Below are 12,331 nucleotides of genomic sequence, written 5' to 3'. Positions count from 1 at the left end.
AGCAGCACCCATTATTTTGTGCCCTTTGTTTCCACCAAAGATTTTCCTTATCTAGTATCAAGTTCAATTCTGCAGTTACCCTTCTGATTTCATCCACATTACTATAGCATTCCTCTGCTTACAAAGTTTGTAATAGCTTAGTTTTTTTTTTTTTCTATTTCCTTCACCCCCCTCCCTCTTGTGTTTCTTCCATCTCTGAAAAGCTACTCTACTTTTCTGTAGTAAACCAGTCACACTGGTATTTTGTGAACCTTCATCTTCCCTTCTCTTCCATGCTTCTTTTAGGATTCCTTCACAATTCTCTTCTAAAGCCCAGCTGGCCTCATATTTGAAAGGTTTTTACTTCCACCTACTCTGTCTATAGCCTCTCTCCTTGTATTTAGGTGGACTAATAAAGGTTTGTGATTAGATGTTCAGCTACTAAAACTTCCACCCTTGCCTCCTTATAAATATCCAACCACTCAAGATTTGCCACTGCTTTGTCCAACCTTTCCTTAGTAAAGATTTCATCATTATAAGAGTTAGTCCTCATGTACTTATCCCACTTCCATCCCAGATCATATTAGTTTACTTCACTCAGTAAATCCCTAAACATCTCCATTTGTCCCTCATGTCTTGCCTTCCCTCCCCACTTTTCATCATTAGTTAGAATTTCATTGAAATCCCCCACTATGCACCAACCTGCATCACCTTTTTGCTTCGTTGTTTTCAGCATTAACCATGTTTCCTTCCATTTTATTGTCTTTGGTTGTCCATAGAAGTAGGTAAGCATCCATCTAGTCTCTCCTTCACCTTCTACCAATGCATTTATATATCTTTGAGAAAAATTTATAATATCTACTTTCACCCTTAAATCCCACAATAAAGCCAATCCACCCCTTCTTCCCACTGCCTCCACCGCTAAACATCCCTCACAAGCCAACCTCTTTTTCACATTCTAACAGCTTTTACTTCTAATCTTAGTTTTCATGATAAAAACTAAGTTGGGTTTATTCTTCTTTGCTATAGAACAGAGACCACAAACTGTCCGAGGATTCCCCAACTCAATATTTTCATAGTACTTGGCGAGGCTAACATTCAGCCTCCGCCATTAAACCAATAATATCCCTTGAAAGTCCTCCACCTTCCCACTTTCCTCTCTTACTCATCTTGTCATTATCCCTAAACTCCACCTCACCATTGTTTCTCTTTTTCTTTTTCTTTTTTTTTTTTAATTTATTTTTTCCTTTGTAATTTGTCCCTTCTTACTTTTTTTATTCCAGCCTTCCTCTTCCAAACCCCCTTCTTAACAAGCTTATCCACCTCCACCATGCTCCCCTCCTCAAAGGTTACTACTAAATCCTGCAATCCTCCCTCACCCCTAGTAGCCATATCTTCTTCTTGTGGATGCAATGAAACACAGACTATCTCCCATATTCCTTCTACCAATTCCCTTTCTTCTTCACCCCTCTACACCCCCCCCCCCCTTTCTTTCTATTCATAATTTACTTCTTATCTACTTTCCCCTTTTTTCATCACCCCATCTGAATCTTCTCTTACATTTCTAATTAGATTCTCACTTTTTTCTCCCTCACTCACTTCCCTCTCCCTGCATTCCTCCCCCTCCTTCTCACCCCCATTTTCCCCGTTACGAGCCATATTTCCTCCCTCCTTCCTCTACCAACTACCCTCTTCATACCTACTGGCCCTTTGTTAAAGAATTTGTTTCTTTGAAATTGCTTGGCCCTCATCCATAATCCATATTGTTGTCCTTTTCCTTCTACACTCTCCCCTCAACTACTACAATCATTGGTCCTATGCACAATACACCCACATGAGAAATACATTTTTCGCAATTGTTCATAGCTAAAAGGGATCCAGAAGCTATTTCCTTTTACCTTCATCATTCTAACCCTTGCCAGCAGCTGAGTCAAATCCAAAAGAATTTGTACTCTTAAAAATTCCCCCAGCCACTTCCATCATCTCTCACATCCACCTCCTCTACCTTACCCACCTTACTCCTAGTTTGCACACCTCTCCATTTTGTGATGCACGATAAATGCAGGTTATGAAATCTTACCCAACAACTTTCTGTATCAAAACTAATGTTTCTTTAAGGGAGTATATCCATCAAACTCCTTCATCACAAGTATTTGGTTGTCAAACAACCATGGTCTTCATGACCAAACTTTTTGTTTATCGACTAGATTTTTTAATTCAATGATAAAGGTGTTCAGACTCACCTCAATGAACTTAGCAACCTCACTTATCCTCCAGATTTTTGCCATCATTGACTCCACCACTTCTCTACTTATCATCCACATCGAGTAGATTTTCCTATCATAGACCTCTGTTCCTTCAGTACCAATTCACTCGACAGGTCTTCCTCAATATCTATCCCAGCTTGTTCCTCTTCCCGTAGCTTAAAACCCTTCCATTTTTCCTCTAAATCCTCCTTCCTTTAGCAAAAGATAATCCCCTCCAGCACTAGGTTTTCGCCCCCCACCTTGCCTTCCTTTCGCTCTGCCACCTGATGACAGTTCACCACCAAAATCTTTCCCAAAATTGACTGGGACCACCTTCTAAATCTACCCTTTCTATTATGGAAAATTCTATGTGCAGTCATTTTCGCGGACTCCTTTGTGCACTCCAGTGATATGATTGGTTGTGTATTAAAAAAAAATTAATCCAGTCAATCATATCAATGGAGTGCGCAGAGAGTGCGCAAAAATGACTGTATGTAGCATTACTCTTCTATTATAACCACCTCGCACTCACACTCATGTGCCTATAGCGCACTAACTCTCACTCCACCCCCTTTCTAGAGAGAGAAGAGAGGAGAATTGTTTTAACTATGCGTTTAATTATTTTGATCTATCTTGTGTAATATATATTTAGTCATAACTCTCTTAAATTTCTCCATCCATTGGTATTAATAGAAATCACATTGACCAACAAGAGATCACAACTTGGTAAGTTGATTTTTTTACAAAATAATTTTAATTAAATGTTTTTTTTAAAAAATAATTATATTTATATAATAAAAAACTAGTTTTTAAATTCTTAGAAGCTTTTAAAAAAACAAACAAATTAAAAATCAAGGTTGCTCTTCGTGGTTGGTGGCACCAGCTACCATTCGGTGGCCCAATTTGGCTACCCCATGGTGGATGTCCACCTTGGAGTTGGCCTAAATTAAGACTCAAGTAGATCAAGTAGTAGCAAGTTCCTCCTACGTACAATTTTTCATACGTAATATGATATTTCCTCATTGCTTTGGAAGGGGTTTGGACACGCTTGGTCTGCTTGATTTTGAAAAAAAAGAAAAAAAGAACATTTGAGAAAGTTTTTAGATGTAATATTTAATAAGTTTTATAAAATGAGAAAAGAATAGAATAATTATTTTTTAAACCAGTTCTATATTAAAGTTTGTGAAAATAAATAATAAATTTGAAATTTTATTTGAATATATATTTTTAATAATACCTTTTACGTTGGTTTTATGTTTAGATAATTATTAAATAAAATATTTAAATGGCATATTTTTCAGATTTAAAGATATTTAATTTGATTATCGAATAATTTAAAAAAAAAATTGAAAAAGCCTTTTGTATCTGGGTCTTTAACTGATGGGCTACTACTGGTGACGAACGTCATATTTTCATAAGAAAAAAGTTACTATGCCGCCTAAGATTTACCGCTCTAATTAACTGCTCAGTAAAAAAAAAAAAAAATTAACTTTATGTTTAAGGAAGTGATTTTAAAAGCATTGATGTTTTAAAAAAAAAAAAGAAAATATTTAAATATATTAAAAATGTGAAAAGAAAAATTAAAAAAATATAAGTTTAAAAGTGTGCTAGCGGTAACAATGAGTGGTGCTACTCAGGCGGCTGAGTAGCACCGCTTTGTTCATAATGCCATGATAGCATTAAGAAAAAGGCAAATACGTCATTGTATTTTTATCTGTGCAATAAGATAAATGATTTATGTCCTGATTATGTGTTCCGATAAAAGTTTTTTAATTTTTTAATACTTAGTGATTAAGGAAGTTACTACAACAAAAATGGGATTTAGTGATAGAGGAAACTATCTAAGAAAATGACCAAAATGTCACAAAATATATTTGGTGATAGTTGGAAACCATTACCATGACCGTTAACTAATGTGCATCACAGAATACATTTGATGACAGTTTACTGTACAACCATCACTAAAAATATTTTTAGTAACGGTTGGAGGTGTGCCGTTTGATATAACATTCGAACGTGGCCTTTTTCTGTGACGGTTAAAATCTATCACAAAAAGTCACGTTCGAACATCAACCATAATACATTCTAATGTACACAAACATACGAACGTACTGTTCTTAACGTTCAAACGTTATGTGTATATTAATTGTCACCCGATGACATCCAACCTCATTTCTCGCTCCATACTCCGTTTCCCCTCTGCCACTCACATCGCCGTTGTAGCCGTCATATGCCACCGCAACCATCAAAAAAAGGTATGTCCCCTCCCCGTACCATTTATGTGTTTTTTTTTAGAATTTAATCAGTGGGTTTGCCGAGTATCGAAACCCATTGTGGCTGGAATTTCTTCTTGTTTTTTCGGCCACCAAAAGGGCAAATGGCTAAAATGCCATTGTAGAAACTTTCCTTGTAGTATATAGATAATTTCTACAGTGGCTTTTTGTCCCGAAACATGGATTTTTGTGATTTCGAGAATGGCTTTGTCGCCATTCCTGCGTTGTAACGTTCAGACATTACCATGTAACGTCTGAATGTTACGAGGACGTTTCAAATTCTATTTGTTGATAACGTCCAGACATTACATTTTAACGTTTGCATGTAAACATTACGCATTCGAACGTATTTATCCAATGTTTCAAGAATATATTGGATAAAACATCCGAACGTAAACCCATTGTCTTAGTCAATTATAGTAAACGTTTGAATGTTTATCTTATTACGTGCGAATGTCTTGTGAATATGATTTACATTCAGACGTACATCATTGTACATTTGGACGTAAATTCTTTCTAGTTATTACCACATCATCATTCAAACTTTTATCTAAATATGTTCACACGTCTTGTGAATATGATTTACATTTGAACGTACATTCATTGTACATTCGAACATAAATAGTAGAATTTTTTATGATATTTGCTATCAAAATTTTTAAATTTATAATGATAAGATGAGAATTTTGTATATAAGTTGACCATCCAAACTTGCCATAATATGCATATATCTGTAATTCTAATGATTTTTTAGATTTTTTTTTCCAGGATATGACTCATTATATGACAACTAGGAAACGAGGGAGGGAAGGAGGCAGTCCAAACACTACTCGACTGGGGGTGCATTGGTGATGGGTGAGTGAGAAATATTGATTAATGAGTTTGATGAGGTCAGGTGGGAGCAGAAGACGCTGAGAGACGTCTTCCTCATGAGAGGCTGGGGCCCAATATGAACATTAAAGGGAAAGATTTACCCCGCAATGGTTCGCAAGTTTTATATGGGATGGCCACCATGCCCAATGATGCATCCTCCTATACCATCACTGTACACGGTGTACAATTCGAGTTCTCAACGGATGTTATCGTCGAGTTACTCCAGATCTTACATCACCTACCTGAGGTGACAGCTGCTCAGGCTGGTGACACAGCAACTGCATTAGATATGGGCACATCTAAGGCAGATGTAGCCACTTCTGCTTCATCCATGTGCCCTGTTGACACTATGGCCGGTCATGATGAAGATCGGCCCGAGGCCTAGGATATGGCTCCTGAGGCCGGTGATGATGAGCGGGATGAGGATTTCTACATCCTCACTGGCAAAGACCCCACGAAGCTTGAGAAGCTGATTCCTTTCTTTCGCATGTTGCAAATTTTTGTCGCAACAAATGTAGACCCTGTGGCACATAATACCACATTCATTTGCAACAAATGCAATTTCTGATTCGCTTGAAACGTGGAGAGCCCATTGACTTGCCACTTGTTATATTTGAGCGGATCTGTTATGAGGCGAACATCTATACAACGGACAACCTCTGGTATGAAGTCATCACCACTCGGCTATTACTAGCCTGGAGTGTGCCACTCCAGGCGGAGGAGATGATGCTAGACTAGATGAGCCCCATTGACAAGACCACACACCGTCTGAGCATTGGACAGGGGAAAGGCTCAGCTTGGCATCAGTCTGGTCTTGTATCAAATCTTGTTCCTCCGACCGAGTCTGGGGTGGTGTTGCTCCCCCGTCTGAGAGTAGTAGTCAGCAGCCGATGGGTGCATCTGCGGGGGATGTGCGACTTGCTTGGATTGATGTAGTGATGACAGATATAAAGGCGTATATAGACCAACATATCGATCAACAGATTGAGCATGTAGATCAGGTTGTTGCACATCTTGCCCATCATGTAGATGTCCTAAACGATAAGGTTGAGACATTGATTGAGGAGTTTCGATCATTTGTAAACCAGCAGTTCTGAATGTCCTTTGCAAAAATTAATCATATTTTGTTTTTGTATTTTCGACATATATAATGGATAATATTATTTAACGTATTTATTGTAGCTTAATTTATATTCTCAATTTTTTTAATATTAGCTTATACAAGCTTAACATTAAACAAAGATATATTGTAGTCAATTTTAAAAATATAAATTAACAGCTAACGTTCGAACGTTGGTGCTTAAAATTTTCACGTTCCCACGTAAGTAGACATAACGTTTGAACTTTAATGTGACGTGAACAAAATATTTGACACGTTCGAACGTAAAAAAATCCTAATTAATATTTAGTGACGGTTTCTACAAAGCGTCACAGAAAATGCATTTTAGTGACGGTTTAAAAACCGTCACAATTTCCAAACCGTCACTAAAAAAAATTTTGTTGTAGTGAGTATTTCTTAATAATGTTGTGAATTTTTTTTAAAATATATATATTTAAAAATATAAAAAAATGAATGAAAAAAAATCTCAAAAAATATATATATTTTTCTTGAGACCAAGGTCGTGCTACGTCCTCGGTGGATGTTGCACTTCTCGTGTAATAATCATATAGACTTGTCTAATACCACCCATTTGACGAGGGTTGTGGAAAGCATCGGTCTTGATTAAAGAGATCAGGTCTGTGTGAATGCTTTAGTGGAAGTGAAAAAAAGGATGAGGCTATCCAATGAATGAAGGTACAACCAACAGGCAACAACTAAACAATCATCCAAAGCGACTCAAAGTCTAATACAGGAGTGGGATTGGGGTGGTTCGACGTTTATTCCCTCGTCCACGTTGGAAAATTTGCGGATGTGAAATTCCTTGAGTTTTCCTTAATTTGACGATTGAACTTTCCACCATTTGATGTGTCTTTTTCTCATCTTTCTCTAATTTTCATTTAGGGGTGTTCATCGGGATTATAATTTTTTTAATCCAACTCGAAATTCAGAAATCTCCGACCGGATTGGATCTGGGCAGTTTGAGTATTATTCAATCCGTACTCGGATCTTTTTTTTTTTTTTTTTTTTTTTTAAAGCTATTAAATTCCTTCAAAAACTTTACCTGTGTCGAGAGAAAATAAACAAAATTGTGAAAAATTAAGTCCCACTCCCTCCTAATTTTCTAAATAAAGCTCTCTCTCTCTCTCTCTCTCTCTCTCTCTCTCTCTCTCTCTCTCTCTCTCACCCTACCTCCAAGGCCTGATTCAAGTACCTCTCTCTCTCAACCCCCACCTCCAAGCCCTGATTCAAGTACTTCTGTTAATCAGCCAACGATGCCATCTGAGTCAACTCAAGCCAATCAACCGCTGCAAAACCAGGGCTCCAGCCCCCAGCTGCCGCAGCAAAACTCACAAGGTAAGGTCTTTGTTCGAATTTAATAGCTTTAAAGTTTATAAAATGTCTATAAAAATATTCATTATATAAAAAACAATAAAAATAAAGTCTTATTAACCAAAAAAAGCCTTTCAAAAAGTGATAAAATGATTTTTTTAAATAAAAAAAGAATAATAATAAACCCGGATATCCAGTTACAACCTACATATTCGGATTTAAATTCAGTTATCCGCCCAAGTTTTTCTTATTTTAACTACTCCATTTGAAATGTAAACATAATTTATGCTAAATAAGATTTGACTGCTATATTTAAAAATCAAAACTTTCAAGTAACCAGAGGAACAAATATACTACAAAATTGAGTTTTTTTTTTGTTTTTTTGAAAACAAGAATTTGAATCATGTACCAATCATGTTAAACACTCTCTTATGGGAAAAGTCAAATATTTTAAAAAGAAGAAGAAGAAGAAGAAGAAGAAGAAAGAAAGAAAGAAAGATTGAGATTGATAGTTCTTAGCAAACTATCCTCTTGGTTCTAAACATGTGTAAATTCTACTAATCTTGTTTTAAAAATGATTGTTTTCTTTAAGAATCCTCTGTTTCGGTTCTTATTTACTTAATAGGGATGAAAAGTTCCAGCCCTATATAACCGTATCATCTCAGCAAAGATGTTGGATGAAACTTGCAATTATTGGTCAATGAATTCCCTTTCCATACATGGAAAATAAGCAGATGTTATTATCTTTAAATTTTCCTTGATTTGAAGTTTGAACATCCCACCATCGAATGTGTTTTTTCTTATCTTTCCCGAATTTTCAAATGTTTATTAGCTCATTGTGGATATCAGAGTTCAGACTAGAGCCATAAGCAAAGGAACTCAACCTTTTGTAATGAAGAAAACAACTCTAATATTTCTCCATTTCTCTATCTACTTCAGTACCTTTTTCCACCTTCTCAACCATGCAAACTCCGAGCTTAGTACTCAAGAACAAGGAATCCTAATAAATCTGAAAAAACTCTGGGGAAACCTGAAATCTCTCAAACAATGGATTCCTAGAAACTCTTCCTCCCATCTTTCCTGGCCTGAGATCACTTGCTCCAACGACTCAATCATTGGATTATCCTTCTGAGATTATAACACCAACGGAACAGTCGCACCCTTCATCTGCAACCTTAAGAACCTCGCAACATTTGATGTTTATAATAACAGTTTCCAGTCAACGGAGTTCCCGAGAGCTCTCTACAATTGTTCCAAGCTGAAAATTCTTGACCTCTCACAGAACTACTTTTATGGTGCAATCCCCAATGACATTCACCACATGTCTCGGCTTTGAGAGCTTAGCCTCGAAGGTAACAACTTCGGCGGTAACATCTGAGCATCTATCGGGTAGTTGAAAGAACTAAGAAAACTCATGCTTTTCTCTTGTCCTTTTACTGGTTCTTTCCCACCAGAAATTGCAAACCCGTCCAATCTATAGGAACTACGATTGACTGATAATTCCAAGATAGTGCCAACATTGCCTTCGGAGTTTGGAAAGTCGAAGAAACTGAAATGTTTATGGATGGCTAGGACAAATTTGATCAGAGAAATCCCAAACACGATCGAAGAAATGGAACCTTTAGAGCAGTTGGATTTGTCAGAAAATAACTTGACCGAGAAGATCCCAGACAATTTGTTTACGCCAAAGAATCTAAGGATTGTTTACCTTCACAAAACAATTGTCTAGGGAGATTCCTTAGGTGGTCAAGGCTTTGAATCTCGATGTCGTCGATCTCTCGGAAAATAATTTGACGAGGACGATTCTTGATGATTTTGGAAAGTTCAGAAATTTGACGGGTCTAGCTTTATTTTTCAATCAGCTATCTGGAAAAATCCCAGATAGCATTGGTCGTCTTCTAAAGCTGATAAATCTCAAGTTATCTAATAATAATTTTTCAGGGAGTTCACCTCCAAAATTTGGGAGGTATTCTATGCTGGAAAAGTTTCATGTTTCAACCAACAAGCTTACAAGCCAGTTGCCAGAACACTTGTGTGATAATGGAAAGTTATCGGGAGTGGTAGCTTTTGTAAACCAACTCAATGGAGAGTTTCCCAAGTCGCTTGGAAATTGCAGCAGTTTGGAATTAGTCAAGATATACAGAAATAAGTTTTCTGGAAATATTCCAAATGGTCTTTGGACATCATCAAATCTGAACATGTTGATGTTAAGTGATAATTCTTTAATAGGCGAGCTTCCTGGGAGATTGGCAAGGAATCTTGAACGATTGGAGATGAATAATAACAGGTTTTCAGGTAAAATTCCACAGGGAGTGTCTTCCTCAACAAATTTGTTGGTTCTCAAGGCCAATAATAACCTCTTCAATGGCACGATTCCTCAAGATCTTTCTCGTTTGACAACTATTTTGCTTGATCGAAACCAACTATTTAATTCATGGAAATCATTGAATACACTAAACCTCAGCCGAAATGCAATCTCTGGACAGATTCCAGAGGAACTTGGTTCCTTACCCGGCCTTACTGAATTGGACTTGTCAGAAAACCAGTTGTCTGGCCTAATTCCATCAAAACTTGGCTTCCTAAAGCTCACTTCACTCAATCTGTCTCCAAATCATCTGACAGGAAACATCCCAAGTGAGTTTGAAAACGATGAATATGCCCACAACTTCTTAAACAATCCTGGTCTTTGTGCTAATAGACCATCTCGATCCCTTAACCTAGAGAACTGCAGTTCACACCGCCAAAAGTCGAGTAAAACTTCTTACAAATTAATTGCTTGGATAATAGGTTCGGTGGTAGCAGTTCTTCTACGTTTATTTATTTCATTTCTTGTGATAAGAAATTACAAAAAAGGAAAGCATGGATTACATTTGACATGGAAGCTTGTTTCATTCCAGAAGCTAAATTTTATAGAATCAGACATTTTGTCAAGATTGATAGCAAATAACTTGATTGGTTCTGGCAGATCAGGCCAAGTATATCGTGTTGCTGTTAATCATTTGGGTGATATTGTTGCTGTGAAGAAGATTTGGAATAACAGAAAGTCTGAAGAAAATCTTGAAAAAGAATTTCTGGCAGAAGTCAAAATACTTAGTTCAATTCGACATGCCAACATAGTAAAGTTGCTCTGCTGTATCTCCAATGATAATTCAAAACTTCTTGTCTACAAGTATTTGGATAACCGTAGCCTAGATCACTGGCTACATAGGAAGAGTAGAGTAACAACCTTTTCAAGTTCAGTCAATCATGTTGTCTTGGATTGGCCTAAAAGGTTGCGTATAGCAGTTGGAGCTACCTAGGGGCTCTCCTATATGCACCACGACTGCTCACCACCCATTGTTCATCAAGATGTGAAGTCAAGCAACATCCTTTTAGATCTCAATTTCAATGCACAAATAGCTGATTTTGGTCTAGCAAAGATATTGATCAATGAGGGAGAACTGACTACAATGTCAGTCATGGCTGGCTCTTTTGGCTACATAGCTCCAGGTGTGTCACAATATAGATTTCCAAGTTTACCTTTATTGATGATGTTTTCCTCTTTTTCCATCACCAGAAGTTTGGCTTAGCTTGTGTTGTTGAATTGAAATGCAGAGTATGCTCACACAAAAAGAAATAATGAGAAGATCGATGTTTACAGCTTTGGGGTTATCCTTCTAGAACTGACAACCGGAAGGAAAGCCAATGAAGGTGATGAACACTCATCCCTAGCCGAATGGGCATTGCGACACATTCAAAATGGAAAACCAATAGGTGATACCTTGGATGAGGAGGTCAAGGAGTCCTGTCACTTGAATGAAATGTGTCATGTTTTCAGACTTGGACTCTATTGTACTAGCACACAACCTTCTACCAGGCCATCCATAAAAGAGGTTCTTAAGGTTTTGCTCCAGTGTAGCCAAATAGTCAAAAACAAAGAGAATAATGCAACAAATGAGATGGTTATCCCTTCCTAAGGAATTCAAAGCCAAATTAGGATGCTCAGCATTTTTCAAGACAAATGAAAGACTAGATCCTCTATGGTTACTAAATTGAGTGAATTCAATGTTGAAGTTATTACCATTAAGATTGTGTTTAATAAGTGAAGTAGTCTCAGGGTTGATTTGGATAGAGAGCCAAACCTAGCCTTAGACTACTTCACTACAATTTACAAACTATTCACTATTTTTTCACCACTATTCACTACTTTTTTACTTGAAAGCAATTGTTGAGATTTCAAAAACCTTTAAGGTATTGTATAGTATAGCATATTGTATGATTGTAATGCCGGTCCTTGTGGTAAGCTATTTATAAAATGATTTTAAGAAAGAGATAGGATTTACCATACGTTTTAAAGCTTTTTCATTTCCTACTTAGGATACAAAAGACTCCATGTTTAAAAATAAAACAGGCTTCTTAAATTAAAGAGAATTACAACAAAAAATATTAAACTTTAAAGTTCAAAGTCCTTCATACAAAACATAATGGATAAGCTTTCGTGCTGTTCTCCTTTGGGCCATGTTCGTCCTGATGCCTTCTACTCATTTTGT

The 12,331-nt window shown here is 36.8% G+C and overlaps 1 pseudogene; it reads left to right on the top strand.

Annotated features, from left to right (window-relative positions):
• The first annotated feature begins 5,759 nt into the window (after positions 1–5,759).
• Positions 5,760–12,196, top strand: LOC122306456 (annotated as a pseudogene).
• Positions 12,197–12,331: the final 135 nt, after the last annotated feature.

The sequence above is a fragment of the Carya illinoinensis genome, chromosome 4 (genome assembly GCF_018687715.1).
Source record: "Carya illinoinensis cultivar Pawnee chromosome 4, C.illinoinensisPawnee_v1, whole genome shotgun sequence".
In the NCBI taxonomy this organism is placed as follows: Eukaryota; Viridiplantae; Streptophyta; class Magnoliopsida; order Fagales; family Juglandaceae; genus Carya; species Carya illinoinensis.
This window is presented reverse-complemented; position numbering and strand designations above follow the sequence as displayed.